Below are 16,904 nucleotides of genomic sequence, written 5' to 3'. Positions count from 1 at the left end.
CTTCACATCCAGCTCCTGGGCTCCAGGATGAAGTTTGGGGTTTGGACACCCAGATAATCCCAGGTGGCACCAAGCTGCCCCACATGTTGTAGGATCAATACAACGTGGATGCTGAATATATTTTTGGGGTCCCAGATAAAAGCAAACAGGAGTTCTGGCAAGAGCAGACATCAGCTCAGTGCTTCCTATAATTGAAGGGCTGCGTTTCTTCTTTCTGGCTTCTTGAAAATTACCCAGCACGCTTTCCAGTTTTAGAGTTCATATAAATCCCCAAAATCAGGAGCTGTGGGTCACTGTGGGCAGCAGCTGGATTAGATCCGAAAGCCATATTACGGGGCCATCTCTTGTGCTGAGCAGGTTTTAGCAAAAGGGGGATCCCAGTGATAAACGAGCCTGAACAGGCAAATAAACATAATTACTGGTGCTGTGTGGAAGGCACAGCCCAGCTCCAGATGGTGCTTTGGGGGCTGCACCAACTCACTGGACAGGGTTGAATGAATTAACCACGGTGTGGGAAGAAATGCTATGGGAGCGGGTGTGGGGTGGTTGCATCCAACACGGATGCATGCATGGAAGGGACCTTAAAGCTATTCTGATCCAACTCCTGTCCCCTGTCATAGGATCACAATGTGGTTTAAAAGGGACCTTAAAGCTCACCCAATTCTAACCCCTAACTCAGGCCAAAACTCCTCTCACCAGTTCAGGTTGCCCAAAGCCCCATCCAACCAACTTTGAACACCTCTAAGGATGAGGCATCCACAGCTCCTCTGGGAAGCTGATTCCAGTCCTCGCAGCCCTCATTGTCCTCATTGCTCCTCTCTGCTGGTTTTTGGGAGATGTTGCAGTGCTGGAGGTGCTCGGTGCCCAGCAAGGATCCTTTCTGCAGGGCTCTACTCAAGCCCTGGTGCTCTCCTGGAGGCACCTGAGTGTCCAGAACACTTCTGAGTGTGGTGTCACCAATACTGCACATGATCCAGGTGTCTGCCCATCTCCACATCCTGTGCCAGTGGGTGTAGATATACATGTACACACGTGCACCTATAGGTTCGTGTGGACAGAAATCCTCTGTGGGGGCCGGGGGGCAAAGCACATCAAGCATAAAGCAATCGACTTTCCATTCATCCCACTCAAACGGGAACTCACTCATCCCACACAAAATAAAATGAATAATAATAATAATAACCCCAAAGGAGAGAAAATAAAAGAGAGAAAATCCTCACATGTCCCACCAGGATGAGCCCCAAGCCATTCTGCCAGGCTCTCCAGCACCTCCACAGTGTCTGGTTGGGATCTCATGGGGTGAGTGATGGCAATCGTGGCATTTTAGCCCCCGTGCTTCTGGATGCTCTCTCCCATTCCCACCTTGGTGCCAAGAGACCTGCACCTCCAGCTAAATAGGTTGTGTGTATGGGATAATATATCCTATAGGCACACAATATTACCACTCCAGTGGGGATGGGTGCTTCCTTCCAGCACAGCCTTAAAAATAGCAAAAAAAAAACCAAAAACCACCAAACCACCCCATTTCCTCCCATTCTGAGCTCTCCTAGGCTCACCCTGGGGCAGCCCCTCCATTCCTCACCACAGCCAGAGAGAGGAAAAGGATCTACAACAAAAAACAACAACAACAACAAATACCAAAACAAAAGAAAACAACACAAAAAAAAGGCTCCCATTGAGCGGCACACGCACTGGGTGGGTTTGCTTCCTGACAAAAAAAAAAACCAGAAACACGATGGAAAATGTGCCCGACTCAACCATGGAAAACTGGTTTGGCTGCCGACCTTCCGGGTGGACAGATTGCGACGGACCGGGCACAGCCTTACTGCAATAAATACAGCCATAGAGATGGGAGGGTCCAGCTGGGGGTCCCAAACAAGCAGGGGAAAGGAGAGGGAAGCCTTGGAGCCGCTCCCTGTTTTCTTCTCCATCCCAAGAGAGAGATGCCAAAGGAAGGGCTCGGGGAGTATAAATATAAGGGTCGGAGCACACGGAATGAGAAGCAGATGTGCGTGGTGCTGCTGCCCGCCTGAGTCACGGGAGGGTGGGGAGGGGGAAGAGGGGAGGGGGGGGTGATCGCTATTTCGGTGCTGGGCGTGGGGTGAGGGAACGCAGCGAGGAGCGGAGCTGCAGCGGTGCTGGAGCAGGATGGGGCCGGCTGGCAGCAGGTATGGGCAGGCTCCAACACGGGGCTGACAGCCTCACCTCACATGGGTTGGGGAGGGGGGGATTTTCCTGCGAAAACGTGATTTTTCCTGCTTCATTTCTAATTGCCATCAAAGCCCTTAGCTCTGTGCGTGCGGCTGTCCTGCTATGGCCAGTGCAAAGCAGCTCCCGCAGGACACGCAGCAGGGAGCAGAAGCTGCTTTGCACAGATTCCTTCCTGCATGGTACCTCTGCAGAGCAGCAATGCAGCCTGCGGGAACTCTGCTTGTTTCTCTTCAGAATCACAGAACCATGCAGGTTGGAGAAGACCCCAAGATCCCAAAGCCCAGCTCCAACCCATCCCACCATGTCCACTGACCACGTCCCTCAGTGCCACATCTCCATGGTTCTCCAACACCTCCAGGGATGGAGAATCTCCTTGAGCAGCCTGTGCCAGCGCCTGGTCACTCCAGAGAAGAAATTATTCCTAATATCCAGCGTGAACCTCCCCTGGTACAACTTAAAGCCATAATCTGAAATAGGGTCCTGGCCTCAGCCCATGCTCCCATGGGGCAAAAACCATGGACTGCAGAGGGCACCCAGCCCCACACAGCTGATCCCCTAAGAGATGACGGTGCCTCCCCGCAGTAACTTAACCCAGGATAATTTGGGTCAATTTGATGGCTACGGCACCGCCTCTCACTTAACTCCTAAGCACAGTGTTTTTGTTGATGTGGTCCTACCCTTCTGGCTATTTCCCAGGCTACCCTGTCGTACTATCACCTTTCCCAAAAAGAATGCCTTACAAAGCCAATGGAAAACCCCAAAGCAAAAAGGAGAAAACATATTTGGGATGAAATCCACACAGTTTCTACCCATATCAGTGTTCTCCCAGTCACGTGCAGTCCCTTCCAACCGAACCATTCCACGGCTCTACGATCTTTAAGGTCCCTCCCAATCCAACCATTCTATGGCCCTATGATCTTCAAAGTCCCTTCCAACCCAACCATTTTGTGATTCTATGACCATTTTCCTGCAAAGCCACACTTTTCTCTGCATCACTCTTCCTGCCCACGTGAATCTCCAAGGCACACAGATCCCCAACCCCAGGGCTGAATGCTTGCAGAGGAAACATGAATCCGCCGCAAGGACAGCTGGGGAAGGAGACGGCACTTTCATCCAGACTTCTGCTATGTGAACCCAGCAGCTAATGAGCTCTCTGAAGACCAGAGGTAGCAGATGAGCATAACCTCACCGTGTGGCTGGGCACTGCATATCCAAAGACAGCTTCCTGTCTGCAGGGGACAATATGATCTGTCTCTCAAGGTACGGAGCAATTTAACTGCAGATCGGGGGTCACAGTCAGACCTCATTTGTATCTCATCCCTTCCTGCAAGCAGAGCCCCTGGTTTCTGTACCAACCTGCTGAAAAGCTGAAAAGCAGCTGAATTAATTGTCCTGGTCCTGCAGATGTGTGCGTGTCAGCAGGGCCCAGCTTGGGGAAAGCAGCCACAGCCAGTGGGAAACACAAGGTTTAACCTGGAAGAAGCAGAAGAAAAGATCTCCTGTTAGACAGCTTGAGCACATGGAGAAATAGCAGACCATCAGTAGGGTTAACTGTTCAGCTGGTGCCAGCAGATAGGTTGGGTGAAGGATGCTCTCCCCCAAAAAGAGGGGAAATCAGGAGAAAAAGCTCTGATCTGCAAAGAGAGCTCTGCCCCGCAAAAAGAGCTGCTCTCAAAGCCTGTTTGCTTTGGCTGCCCCGGACTCCAGGCAGCTTCCAGCTGGGACCCAGAATTGCTGATGGTGTTTGGACTCCATCTGCACCCTCCCATGACGTGAGGAGGCATTCGGGACGACGGGCAGGGATCTTTTTGTTTTTTTCCCCTAACAACTATATTTACTGCTCCATTTTGAACTCGCCGTGCTGTCATTACGATGTCAGCCTAAATTACACGCGTGATAACTGTGGCATAAATGCATGCACGAGTTCACAAAGGCTTTACAAGGAAACATTTCCCAGGGACACTGGAGCTGCTCACATGCCTGGGCTCAAAGGAGAAGTCCAGAGGAGACTATGGATTAAAGGCCACTGCCTGCAGCCAGCTCTTAGCTGCTGGGCTCTACAGATGAACTTTATGCTTTGGTTGGGATTTTCTGGGATAAGTGTGTTCTTACTCCAAGTGGTGTAAATGTGCACTGAATCCAGGGTTTTCAGTGGTGCTACTCTGGGTCTGCAGCAGTGCAAAGACGAGTTCCAGTTATCTGCAGGATAGTTTTGCAGACAGATCACAAGCAAGCATCTCCAGGTATGCAAGCTGCACCATGAGGAGGTTGGCTTGGGATTTACTGACAGCTCCTGGCTTACAAGGAGAGCACAAGAGCTGGGCTGGAGACACAACTCCATCCCTAGAGATGTCCAAGGCCATGGATGGGGCCTGGGCAGCCTGAGCTGGTGGGGGGCACTCAGCCCATGATGGGGTGAGCAAGAGGGGTGTTGGTGGAGGGTTTAGGGTCCCCTTCCAACCCAACCATTCTGCGGTTCTATGATCTTCAAAGTCCTTTCCAGTCCAACCATTCTATGGTACTGCTTCCCCATCATCTCTCTACCTGTGTTTTGCATTTCACTGCTCAGATATGTCAGTCTCTGCTTACATGTATTATTCTCTATCAAGGAGCTAAAAGGCCACAGTAAAACATGATACCTGGAAACCTCTGCATCCACTCATCCATCCCCTTATCTCCTCCACTCCTAATACACATTATATTATTCTCCCCATAAGCCAAACAATTTATTCTCCCCATTTTCCCCGTGAAACTGACCAAAATGTTCCCAAATACCTTGCATTTCATGTTGTTCTGTTTTTGTTTGATTTTTGTTTTTTTACCTCACATTTTCTTGTATATGCACCTATCTCCATTAGTCTCATGGGCAGGGAGGGACCCAGCACCTCACCAGCGCTGCACTTCAAAGCAGCATGCTGGCATCAAACAGGAGCTGGGGCTTTCCTCGCCCAAGCTGGCACTTCAGTAATGTTTGCAATTGCACTCACAGCAAGTCCTGACCACTGCCTCTGTTTGCAAAGCCCGCCCTGAGGCCACTGCCAGGTGTTGGGAGCATTGCTGGCATTCCTGGGGAGCAGAGGGGTGCACTCCCCCTTGCAGAGGGCATTGCCATGGAGCTGCTGCATGTTGCAAGATACAGCACTCTGTAAGCCCCAGCACCTCACCAAGCCTTATGGAAGCACGCTGTATAGGAAAACATATCATCCAGTGCAACATCCTCTATGGCATGCACACAAATTGCGTGCATCAGAGAATATTTTCACAGCACTGTCTTTCCTTCCATTTATTTTAAGGAACAGAGTGTGGTTTCCTCTTGCTGCATTTCTCATATGACGCTTTAAAAATAAAACCTGAACCAATGTCAAACCAAACAGCTTCTTGCCCCAAAAATAAACAAAAAAGAGCTGCTTTTATGGCAAAGCCATCGGGAAGGAGAACACACATCCCCCTGTGGCTGCGCTCACACAGCATAAAAGCAAAACTCAGCCTGAGGTTGGCACTGACTTGCAGTTACTGGCAGTGATGTGCAGCAATTGACAGTGACTTGCAGCAGTGTGCAGTGAGATGCAGTGATTGGCAGGGATGCGCAGTGATTGGCAGTGATGTGCAGCCATGTGCAGTGATTGGCAGTGCCTTGCAGTGATGTGCAGTGATTGGCAGCCCATCCCTTCTGTTGCTTCTCAGAAATGCACCCTGCCCCAAGCATGGCATGCTCAGATTTACACACAGAGCTGGGCAACTTTAATGGCAGCAGAGCAGGAGCATAAATCTGCAGCCAGCTCCAGTCCACGGTATTCTGAGTGCCACAGAATAAGAATGAGGCTCCATGGCAAAAATAGGGCTGTGTCCTTCTGCACAAGGAGGGAGTTCTGAGAGCACAGCAATCAATAACCATCCAAGCCATTTGCCTGTGACAGCCTTAGGAGAGTACAGGGGAGACCCAAGGGGTCACTTAGGAGATGGGGAGGTTGCCTTGCTCTCCTGCCCAACCAAAAGGCACAGGGATGGCAAGGATCCCCTGGACACATATAATTACGAGGAGCCTGCAATGAGAAACTGCAATGAATGGCCAGCCCTAAAAGAGACAACTCCTGCCATAAAGCAGATTGGGAGGAGAAAAGGAAAACGGCCATGCTCTGCCCTGCTTTGCTAAACAGGCAGATGGGACCGGTATTTCTCCTCTGAAACTTTAATGGGGAGAATATGATTCTGCTGCGAGTGTGTTTTATATGCCTGGTGATTAAAGAGGAAGGGAAGAGCGGGATTTATAGAACTGTGGAACACAGAGGACAGCTTGCTGGCTGCAGTGCTTCTTTATTTTCTTGTGATTCCTTTTTTATTCTTCTTTTTGCTTCCAGGCTCGTGAGAAGGTGATGGATGGGCAGCGCTGGAGGCAGAACTCCTTTTGTGCTCACAGGGCAGTGCTGCAGCACAGACCGCAGTGGCTGCACAGAAAGAGTTGTGCAGTGCATCCTTGGGCTCCCTGCACTGCTCCTCTGCTTTGCAGCCATCGCAGCCCCCCATCCCCAGCAGTCATTGCTATGGAACTGACCACTCCGGGGCACATTAAATGCCTTGTCATAGCCACGTGCTTTCCAGGGTCACCTGCTCTTCTTTCTGCCTCAATAGAAGGAAGGTCTCTTGATGTGAAATTCTTCAGGCTGTTATTTTTTGTCACCTCAGGGCCAACCCGACAGCTCGTCTCTATGCAGAGGCTGTCGGCAGCAGTGTCACTGGTACCGCTGATTTCTGTGCCCACCAAGACTTGGACCAAACACTGTGCCCATTCCATGTCAGTCACCAACCAGCCCTCGCTTGGCAAAAAATGCAAGCCCATCTCAGCTATGCTGCGTGACTTATGGCTGTGGGCCATTCTCCTCCCAGCCTCCGAGCATCCCCGATGTTAAATCTTGCTCTTCTTTCGCTCGGCTTTGCCATGACAACACAATCACTTGGCTCCCTGTGCCACATGCTCTTTGTCAGGGATGTGTCAGTGGGAAAATGAACTCTGCAGCCTGGCAAGATCAGCTGAGGGAGAGCAGTTCTCCATCAAACCAGGCGCTTTTGCCCTTTTTTAGCTCAAATTCGCACTACGGGAGGAATCTGAGTCCTTGTGAAATCACTGTGGCTAGTTACCTGCATGGGGAGTGCATCCACACTCTGCCCTCCTAGGGAGTAGGCAATCAGAAATTTCCTTGCTTGGATAAATGCTGAGTGAGAGTTGTGTTTAACCTCCAGTCCCTGCCACTCTCTTGCTGACATATTCCCATGAAAGGGTGAGCATGCGTACACATCCTTTACTCAGAAGTGGATCTGCTCTTTGGAAAGAAGCCTGGGGCAGATGTGGCACCTGGGGACATGGTCACTGGACATGGTAGGGATGGGTTGGGGTTGGACTTGGGGATCTTAGTGGTCTTTTCCAACCTTAATGATTCTGTGATCCTGTGATCTTAAGACTGCTCGTCCCATTGCTGTGTTCCCATCCACCCTCAGTAATATGGAAACCCATTCACTGATCTCACAAAACTGAAGCTCTGTAGCAATTTTTATATCATAAAATCATAGAAACGTGGAATGGTTGGGTTAGAAGGGATCCCAAAGATCACAGACCATAGAAGGGTTGGGTTGGAAGGGAGCCCAAAGATCACAGAACCACAGAATAATTGGGTTAGAAGGGAGCCTGAAGATCACTGAGCCATAGAATGGTGGGACTGGAAGAGCCCTCAAAGCTCATCCAGTTCTAACCCCCCGCTGCCAGCTGGTTGCCCATGTTTTTACATCGACTGAAACCTCTTTATTAAAAAACAACATTTTAGATGCTGGTGGGATGCTAGGACACTCCCTTGTACTGGATGTACATTTCCAACCACTGACCATGGGGACAGCATGGGGCTGACAGAGAAGACAGTGGAGTTTGTAGGAAGGGAGAAGCAGTTACAAACTGTTTGCAAGCCTTCCCATGATGTGGTTCAGCCCAGGAAGGTCACTCAGTGATTATAGGATTAGTGCTATGGGTGGAGTCCTCATGCTGTCCAAGCAGAGGGAGGGAGTTCATCCCCTGCCGAACGCAGCGGGTGTGCTGTTACACTTGGCCAGGCAGAGGGTGAAGGTTCCTTCTTTTTCCATTTCCCAAGGGGAGGGAGGAAAGAGCAACTTGAGGATGGATAGCCTCAGTAAGAGGATAGCTGGAGAAAATGGGTGGGAGAGCCCAGATCACCCCCAAGAGCTTCAAACACATGAATAGGGATGCGGAGCAGGGTGGGAGGAGACGACGGAAGAGGGAGGGAGATTATGGGAGTGCAGCAAGGAGGGGAGAGGAGAAGGGAAATTACACGGGGCCTCCAAGGTCAAAAGAGTCAACTTCAAAAGGATTCCTTACGGACATAAAGCCAATGCCTTCATATTCAATTATTTAGTCTTCACACAAATCTAAGTAATATACGGGTTGTTTTCTTTTTTCCACCGCTTGTTTTGCCTCAGTGTTGGGCATCTGTCATACAGCATGTTTAATTAAAAACAAAGGGAGGGCTGATGCGAGCCAATTGGGTTCCATGTGCAAGTCAGATTCATGCTGAAATGAAAGTCTTCCACGTTTCCATTTGTCTATTAATCCGACCAAATGGACCCAAATGCCAGAGAGTTTAATGTCATCAAAACTCCGTGCTGGACTAAAACATATTTTGCTGAATTCTCTCTCTCAACTGTACTTAAGGAAGAGAAAGCTAAGTAAGAAGCTGAAGGAGCAGCTCTCGTATCCTGGGGTGTCCAACCTATCAGCACAGCTAACATCAGGGACAAGCCACGGCAAGCTGATGTTGGGAAAATGGTCCCCAACAGGAGGCTTGGAGCTGCACAGTGAGCTCTGCAATGAGTTCCAGCCCATTAAACACCAGGCTTCAGTAAAACATTATGGTGGGTCACAATTTAACACGGGCTGGGGAATCACTGAGGACCCAAGAGGACGTTTCTTGGAGGAGAATAGTCAGCTCTAACCTTTTTCTTTGCATTAGATTTCAGCTGCCTCCTACCCACCCTGAACGCCACTTCCTTCCACTCCACACAGTTTTTGTCCTTTGCCTTCCATATGAGCCCTGCAGGTCCCTGCTCCTTCGGCTATGTGGGTAAAAGCAGAAGCACGTTAAAGCCCTCAGAATGGGGAAACTGTTGTTGAAAAAGGGAAAAAGGAGACAAGACCCACCTGGAAACCCATGGGTGAGCACCACAGGAGAGAAACCAGAAACCAAGTGATGCATTAAGGACCATGTAAAGGGTCAGGAGAGGAGCAAAGGGCAGAAACCATGTCCTCTGTCCCCAATCCCAAGCATTTAGTACTTCCCTCTGTTCAGCTTTGACCTTACGAGTTCCCTTAACCTTCTCCTGGCAGATTCCTAATGGGCACATAAATCTCTGGAGAGTATCTTAAATTCTTTTTTATCACGGAGTGTATCGGTGTGATAATAAGATCAGCCTTCAGACTCCCCATTAAGTCACGGAAGGTGTGGTCATCAGTCATGCTTCTCCCAGCCTTAATTGCCAGACAGACACTTTAAGTGGAAAGTCCACCTAATGAGCCCAATCATTAAAACATCCCCGGTTCCTATTTGAGATGGAAAATTATACTACCCTAATAAGGGGGCTGCGTCGTTGCCCCCCTAGTCGATCATGTGGCATGGACAAGGTGAGACTTCTCTCTGAGTCGGCCTTAGATGTGTCTTTTAAACATAGCCTCTACTTCAAGCAAGAAGAAGTAATATCGCCCTTCATGGAGTGAAAACAGTGGGGTGGGAGAGGAGAGGAGACCCAGCGATGTGCAAAGGACACAGACACCGTGGGTGCTCCATGCCAGATGAAGGTGATGGATGAAGGAGAAGATGTGACACTTAGTGTGCTTATGGAAAGCCATGGGACAACTCTGACCTAAGAACTTTGCAAGAAAGGTCTCCATTTGGAGAACTGATTGGTTCTAATGTGAACATGGGGGTTGGGGAATTGAGAAGCCAAGGTAGACAGGTGGAACAGCACAGACACCAAAGTCCTTACACAGGGCAAGCCATCCCAAAGTCCCTACAAAAGGACTCATGCTGGAAGTAATCCTCTTCCATCCTCTTCAGGCCTAGGTGCAAAGCAGCCACACCAACTTTGGGAAGCATCAACATCACGTTCCCATCCATGTGTCCCCATCTTTCCACCTCACATCCTTATGTGGGAAGATCTGAGTTCCTCTTGGGTCAGACCAGCACCCATCCCAGTTGTCTCCAACCATGCCACCTGCCCTTGCCTTAGTGACAAAGGCTTCTGGCTGCAGGATGAGGAAGTGCTCAGATAGACGGGATGTCCCATCCCTGGAGGTGCTCCAGGCCAGGTTGGACGGGGCTTTGGGTGACCAGGTCTAGGGGGAGGTGTCCCTATGGAAGGGGGTTGGAACTAGATGGGCTTTAAGGTCTTTCCAACCTAAGTGATAGAAGCATCAATAGAATCATGAAGGTTGGAAAAGGCCTCTGAAATCATTAAGGAAAGCTGTAACCATTCTATGCCTTGATGATGGATTCTGTGATTCTGTGATGATTGATGTACTCCCCATGCAAAGCTCCATAGGGGCAGCAGGGCTGGCTGGACACCCAGCATCAAGCTGCAACCATGCCGGGCACTCGGAAAGCCAAACCAGAGCTATCCCAATAAAAACAAAGAAGCCCAGGAAGGGCGTGTTGCTTTTGGGTAATAATACATCTTAAACTGCACGGTGAGGCCAAGACAGCACCGCACCCTGAGCCGCCCGAAGGGTGTGGGCATTATACAATGATTTGCCCACACCCAGCACCTCCGATGACAATTAGCACCCGGCAGTAAATCCTGCATCTCCAACCAGGAAACACACATAAAGAAAAAAAAAAAAATGAAAGAAAGAAAGAGAAAAAAAAATCCCAATGATGTGTCCTAACATGAATACCACCTTGGGCAGATCTGCACCATCCCGACACATGGAGATTGGGGTTGGGTTATTTTTGCCCCTGGAAGAAGCCAGGGTAAAGCCAATGGTGGTTTATGTTGTAAATTCTGGTTAAGAGTGGGTTTCTGAGTTTCCATCCTTTCCCTTTTTAAGAAGAACACGAAAGAGAGACGGTGGAAAAGTCTAAATGTATAATTACATTCTGATAACTACAAAGTCATGCGGAGTACTTTATAGATAATAAAATGACAAGATCTCATCACGCCCAAGTTTATTTTCATAGCCGTAAATCCACTTCTGCCCAAGTCGATGGGAAGAGATTTTACTATTGAGTAATAATGGAAGCAAAATAACACTTATTAAAGGGAAATGGGAACAAGAACTCATCTGATGTTGAAAGACAACAGAGAAAAGCAGTTTGTTATTAAGAAATAGCAGAAACAACTCTGAGAGACTGGCAGCAAGATTAACAGAGATCCCATTTTTCTCCTAAACCACAGCGCAGCGATGCTCATGAAAACAGGAATTAAAGACACGGTGCCGGGGCTGCACCTCCAGTCACCAGCACAGATGAGGGGAAGGATAAAAAGAACCATTGGCACAGGCTGCCCATGGAGGCGGTGGGGTCACCATCCCTGGAGGTGCTCCAGAACCATGGGGATGTGGCACATGGGGACATGGTCAGTGGGCACGGCAAGGTGGGCTGGGGTTGGGCTTGGGGATCTTTTCCAACCTCAATGATTCCGTGGTTCTGTAAAGGTGAGGGAATAAACACCCATCGTTTGCTGATGGTAGCTGGGAGCATCTACAGTTGAGATTGTGTTTTTACAGTGCGAGGTGCAAGATTTATTATTATTTTTATGATGATGACTGCCACTAATTGCAGTGACCATTTACTCTTTGCCCAGCAGCTACAAGCAGGATGCTCGTTGCTTCACAAGTGCTGTACAAACAAGACAGAAGAGAAGGAGAAGCCTGTCTCCAAACACGCATACAAAATAAACAGTGGGAGAAAACAGAGATTACCTAGTTTGCACAGATGAGGAACAGAGATACTTCATGCCTCGCCTCAGGCCATGTAGGAAGCCCATGGCAGAGTCAACATTTGGAGTCAGCTCTTTCAAATCCCAATGCCACCTTACCTGGAGGATAAGGGGGAGCTGTCTTAGCTGTGTGCTGGGGCTGGGAGCCCTGCTGGGGGACAGAGCGTGGTGGCCACCACGTGCTGGTCCCTGACCATACCATGGGGATGCTGGAAAAGCCCTCCCAGATCTCCAAACCCCACCCCACAATGCCCACTGACCATGTCCCCAAATGCCACATCTCCAACACTGAACATCTTCAGGGATGGGAACTCCCTCATCTCCCAGGGCAGCCTGTGCCACTGCATCACCGCTCCTTGGAAAATGAATTGATCCTAATATCCAACCTGAAATTTCCCTTTGCACTGGGACACAGCAGATCCCCCAGCAGATCAGGACTGGCTTGGCTCATCTGGAAGCAGGCGCAGGGTTTGTGGGACCCCAGCAAGAACTGGAAAACGGGAGAAGCCAGCAGCTCGCTGCTCCCAGCAGTGAGAGGGGAAGGGAAGGGTTTGTGTGCGAGGAGGAATGCTCCACAGAGGTACGGCCAGCAGCAAAACCGGGGCTTTTCCAAACACAAACAGTTCGGGGAAGCAGCGAGACGGAGCGCCGGCTAAAAATACGCAGCGCCGAGAAAAAAAAAAGGGATTCAAGGAGCCCGAGAGGAACGGCGAAAAGCAAATTGCAAGGAATTGTTCAGCAGACAATGAAGGCTCCTCGCATCCCCTGCAACAGGCGGGCGGCAGCGGGGGAAGCAGCCCAACAAACGGCGGCGGCGGAGGGGGACGGGGAAATTCAGGCGTTTTGCGCGGCGCTTATTTTCCTCTGTCTTTGCAGAAGACAAAGGGGAGGTGCAGCTCCCGAGGACAGCGATTGTATTTCACCCCGCGGTCGGGGAGGCTGCAGATAGCGGCGAGAAATGGTCCTAAAAAAGATTAGAGCTCTTACGGTAGGGCAAAATACTGTATCCAGACAACACACTCGAGTTTTAATGACAGCAGGGACAGAATGGAGTGAAGCATTGTCTGCTGCCTTTAGGAAACTGAAAACTTAATTTGAAACAGCTCAGACTGGAGTGGGGCTCCTTGCACGGGAAAGGCTCTATTCCTGCCCTTTAAGCATCACTTTTTATCCTTGACATATATTTTCCATCCAGCGCTTCTCCACAACAACATCCATCACAATGAGAGTCACCAGGAGCCAAGGGCACCCGGTGCTCAGGTGAGCAATGCCCCGCAGCTGCTGGATGCACCCTGCCCACAGCCAGCACCACGGGCACCCAGACCCCACAAGCATCCCCCATCAACCCCACAGCCCATATACATTCCCCATAACCCCATGTATCCCCATGCATCCCCCATGAGCCTCAGACCTCATGCACACTTCTCATGAACCCCGGTACCTATATGCATCCTCCTGAACCCCAGACCCTATATGCATCCCCCATCAACTCCAGATCACACAAAATCACACTTTTTCTACAAGTAGTCATGGAGACACAGAGAAGCCCATAAGAAGTGCTATGAAACAGGGTGTGATACGGTGTGATATTTCACCCTGGGGTCAGCCCAGCTCCAGGAAAGCTTTGCAGCACTGTGGGTAAGGTGCCTCTGAGCATCTCCTCTGCTCTAATGGATTTCTTCCCATTGCACCCCCATCACGCTATATGTTTGCAGATCCCCAGCTGAGGGACAAGGAAGCAAAATGCTTTTCTGTGGGTGTACAAGGAAGCAAAATCCCCGGCTTCCCCAAATCCCCATCCCAAGCCCATCCCCATTCCTCCTCCCTCCATTGTGCAACATCCAACAAACTGATTCTCACTGGGCACGACTGAACTGGTTCTTTACGGGATGCAGTGGGGACCATTGCAACCTCACTCAATCCCAGAACCTCTTTGGGTCCGGACATCTTTGGGGTCCTCCTGCCCCCAGTCTTGCCCCGGGTGCTGCTGTAGGAACAACCCTGGGGGCTGCTTTGCGGGGTATGGGGATAATTGCAGGGAACTGCAACTGTAATTGCTCCCGTGCCATTCTGCAGCCAGGTTTCCCATGCTATTATCCCTGTAATCATAGAAACCAACTCTACCTTTGTGCAGACAGCACTGCCAGCCCTGAAATTATGCGCTCTCCCTGAGGCTCCCCTTGGCCAAGGAGGCAGGGATGTGCTGCAGGAAAAGCATCTGCAAAACCCTGGGCTCACTGACATCCAGGGGCAGGGTCCTGGTGCTCCCACCCAAGGAGCAGCAAACCCCACACCGTGCTTTCAGCTCTGGGTAAATGGGATTAAGTTCAGCCATCCCTCACACTGGAGCAGGGAGGTGAGATTGCTCTGTTAACTGATTTGTACTGAAATTCTCCTTGTTGATGTGGTCATGGGAGCCGGAGCTGAGGGATTTGAGGCTGGGAATGATGGGGAGCACCCTGGAATGAGGCGTGGGTCAGTTTAGATATTAGGAACAATTTCTTTTCCCAAGAGTGCAGTGTCACAGGCTGCACAGGGATGTGGTGAAGTCCCTGTCCCTGGAGGTGTTTCAGAACCCCGGACATGCAGCACTTGGGGACATGGTCAGTGGGCATGGTGGGGGTGGGCTGGGCTTAGAGATCCTGGAGATCTTCTCCAATGCTAATGATCCTATAGTTCTGTTTAAGGACATGGTCACTGGGCATGGGGGGGGTGGGTTGAGGTTGGCCTTGGGGATCATGGTCATCATCTCCAACCTTAGCGATTCTATGACTCTATGGTCTCCTACAGTAATTAATTTAACTAGTAGCATTGTTAATGCTCTCAGAGCACATCTGAGTAACTAAGAGTGATCACCCCGTGGTGTTTCCAAGCTTCCCCATTTTTCTTTAGTTTTTCTTCCCCCGGCTTTTAACAGCTGCCATTTCAATGATAATTATGACCTGCATTTCTGCAAACCTACAGCCTTGCAACCAACTCCTCATCAAGCCGAAGCAGCACACATGTGCTAGGAGATGTGCAGATGGTTCTTCTTCTCCTGGAACCCACAACTTTGCAGGCTGGGGATGTCAAGAGGGATGTCATCCTTTCCTTATGGCAGGCAAGAAGTCTCTCTGGAAGATGAGAGCAGCCTGAGGAGACCCGGGTGCCTCCTGTATTTTCCAGCTCCTCACCACCCCTCTCTGAAAGCCTGGTGTTGTGAAGCAGAAAGGCAAGAGATGGAAAAGAGTGCTGCCAAGGCCACCTCCTGGATGGGTGGGTATTGGTGCCACTCCAATGTCACTTGGAGCAAGGCTTTGCTCCCGGATATTGCATTGGTTCACAGTGAGGCATCAGGGAACCCCGCAGGTGTCAGAAGCTGTAATTGCTGTGATTCACTCCTGTGAAACTCACACTGGCCTCGCTGCTGGTTTTGGCTGAAGTGGGATTGATACAGGCGCAGGAAAGAAATTGTTATCACTGCTCTTTCCAGGTGTAAGTCACAGTGATGTGGGATGTGATCATCCAACCCCAGCACTCTGCAAAAGTCAAGCAGAAGAGCCTTCCCAGCCTAAAGACACCTCAACACCTGACACATAACTGCCTTTGGAGTACTTTGAGTTGCCCAGAGAAGCATGAGTGCTCCATCCCTGGAAGTGCCCAAGGCCATGGAGAGGGCCCTGGGCAACCTTAGCTGGTGAGAAGCACCCAGCCCAAAACAACAGTACAGCTGAGGGGGCAGTGATGTCCCTTCCAACCCAACCATTGCATGGATGGTTCTATGAGCTTTGAGGTTCCTTCCAACCCAACCATTGCATGGTTCTACGGTTCTGTAAGCTTCAGAGGTCCCCACCAACCCAACCATTCTATGCTTCTATGACCTTTAGTGCCCTTTCCAACCCAACCATTCTGTTATTCTGTGATTCTATGATCTCTGTAAAACAATCCAAATTTGGAGAAGAAAACACTGCACCTTCTGGGAAAGCAGATGCCACCTGGTATTCTTCATGGATGCTCTGGGTTTGGAGGAAACCTTAGCAATGTCCCCCATCACCTCAACAAGCAGATCACACCAGGTGCAGAGCCTGCAGCCCAGCCTATGGGTGATGCTATGGATGATGGTTTGGAGCTCGGGGCTGCAATGAGCTGGTGCAACCCCTCAGGAGCTGCCCTGCATCCAACCCACTGCAGCCAGATGTTTGTATTCACAACAGCTCAGCCAGACCTGCCTCTATTTTTCCCAGCAAAATGACTCTGTAGCAGTAGGAGATGCTGCATGGTCATTTCCAGTATGTGATGAGCATGTAAAATGAACGGTCCCCAACATGGCTGGTTAACTCCTGGCCCTGGAGAGCCTCTCACCTCTGCAGCTCTACAGGAGCCCGGCGTGGAGCTGAGCAGCTTGCAGAGGTTGCAGGTGCTGCGTGAGAACTGTCAGCTCTAGCTGCGTGCATGCATTTGTCTTATTGGTTTCATCTAGCGGGAGATGATAATGGGAGTGGGGAAAGAGCACAGAAATGCTCTCCTTGTTTAGCACAAAAATACAGGTAACAATTATTAAACAATAATTGATTCATCCGATACTTTATTAACCAGAGTCAGGTTTGCCAGCGACAGCTCCGCAGTGAGAGCCTTTCATGTGACACGTTATTAAAGGCTCTTTTCTGGCTCTGAAAAGCAGTGGCTGGCAGATCAAAGGTCAGACATTTCAAGGAGCAAATTGG

At 50.1% G+C, this 16,904-nt stretch overlaps 1 protein-coding gene across 5 annotated transcripts in view; it reads right to left on the bottom strand.

Annotated features, from left to right (window-relative positions):
• The window catches only part of ZBTB7C (zinc finger and BTB domain containing 7C), a 100,626-nt gene that overhangs the window by 9,312 nt on the left and 74,410 nt on the right, over positions 1-16,904 (bottom strand). For 4 of the 5 annotated variants that reach the window (XM_072359938.1, XM_072359940.1, XM_072359939.1 and 1 more), the window contains one exon: positions 3,568-3,684. The exons of the other annotated variant lie outside the window; for it this stretch is intronic. The gene's annotated coding sequence lies outside the window, so the exon portion shown is untranslated. The remainder of the gene's footprint in view (positions 1-3,567; positions 3,685-16,904) is intronic. 5 annotated transcript variants of the gene reach the window in all.

The sequence above is a fragment of the Excalfactoria chinensis genome, chromosome Z (assembly GCF_039878825.1).
Source record: "Excalfactoria chinensis isolate bCotChi1 chromosome Z, bCotChi1.hap2, whole genome shotgun sequence".
Lineage (NCBI taxonomy): Eukaryota > Metazoa > Chordata > Aves > Galliformes > Phasianidae > Excalfactoria > Excalfactoria chinensis.
The sequence above is the reverse complement of the archived record's forward strand: the minus strand, read 5'-3'. Positions and strand labels throughout refer to the sequence as shown.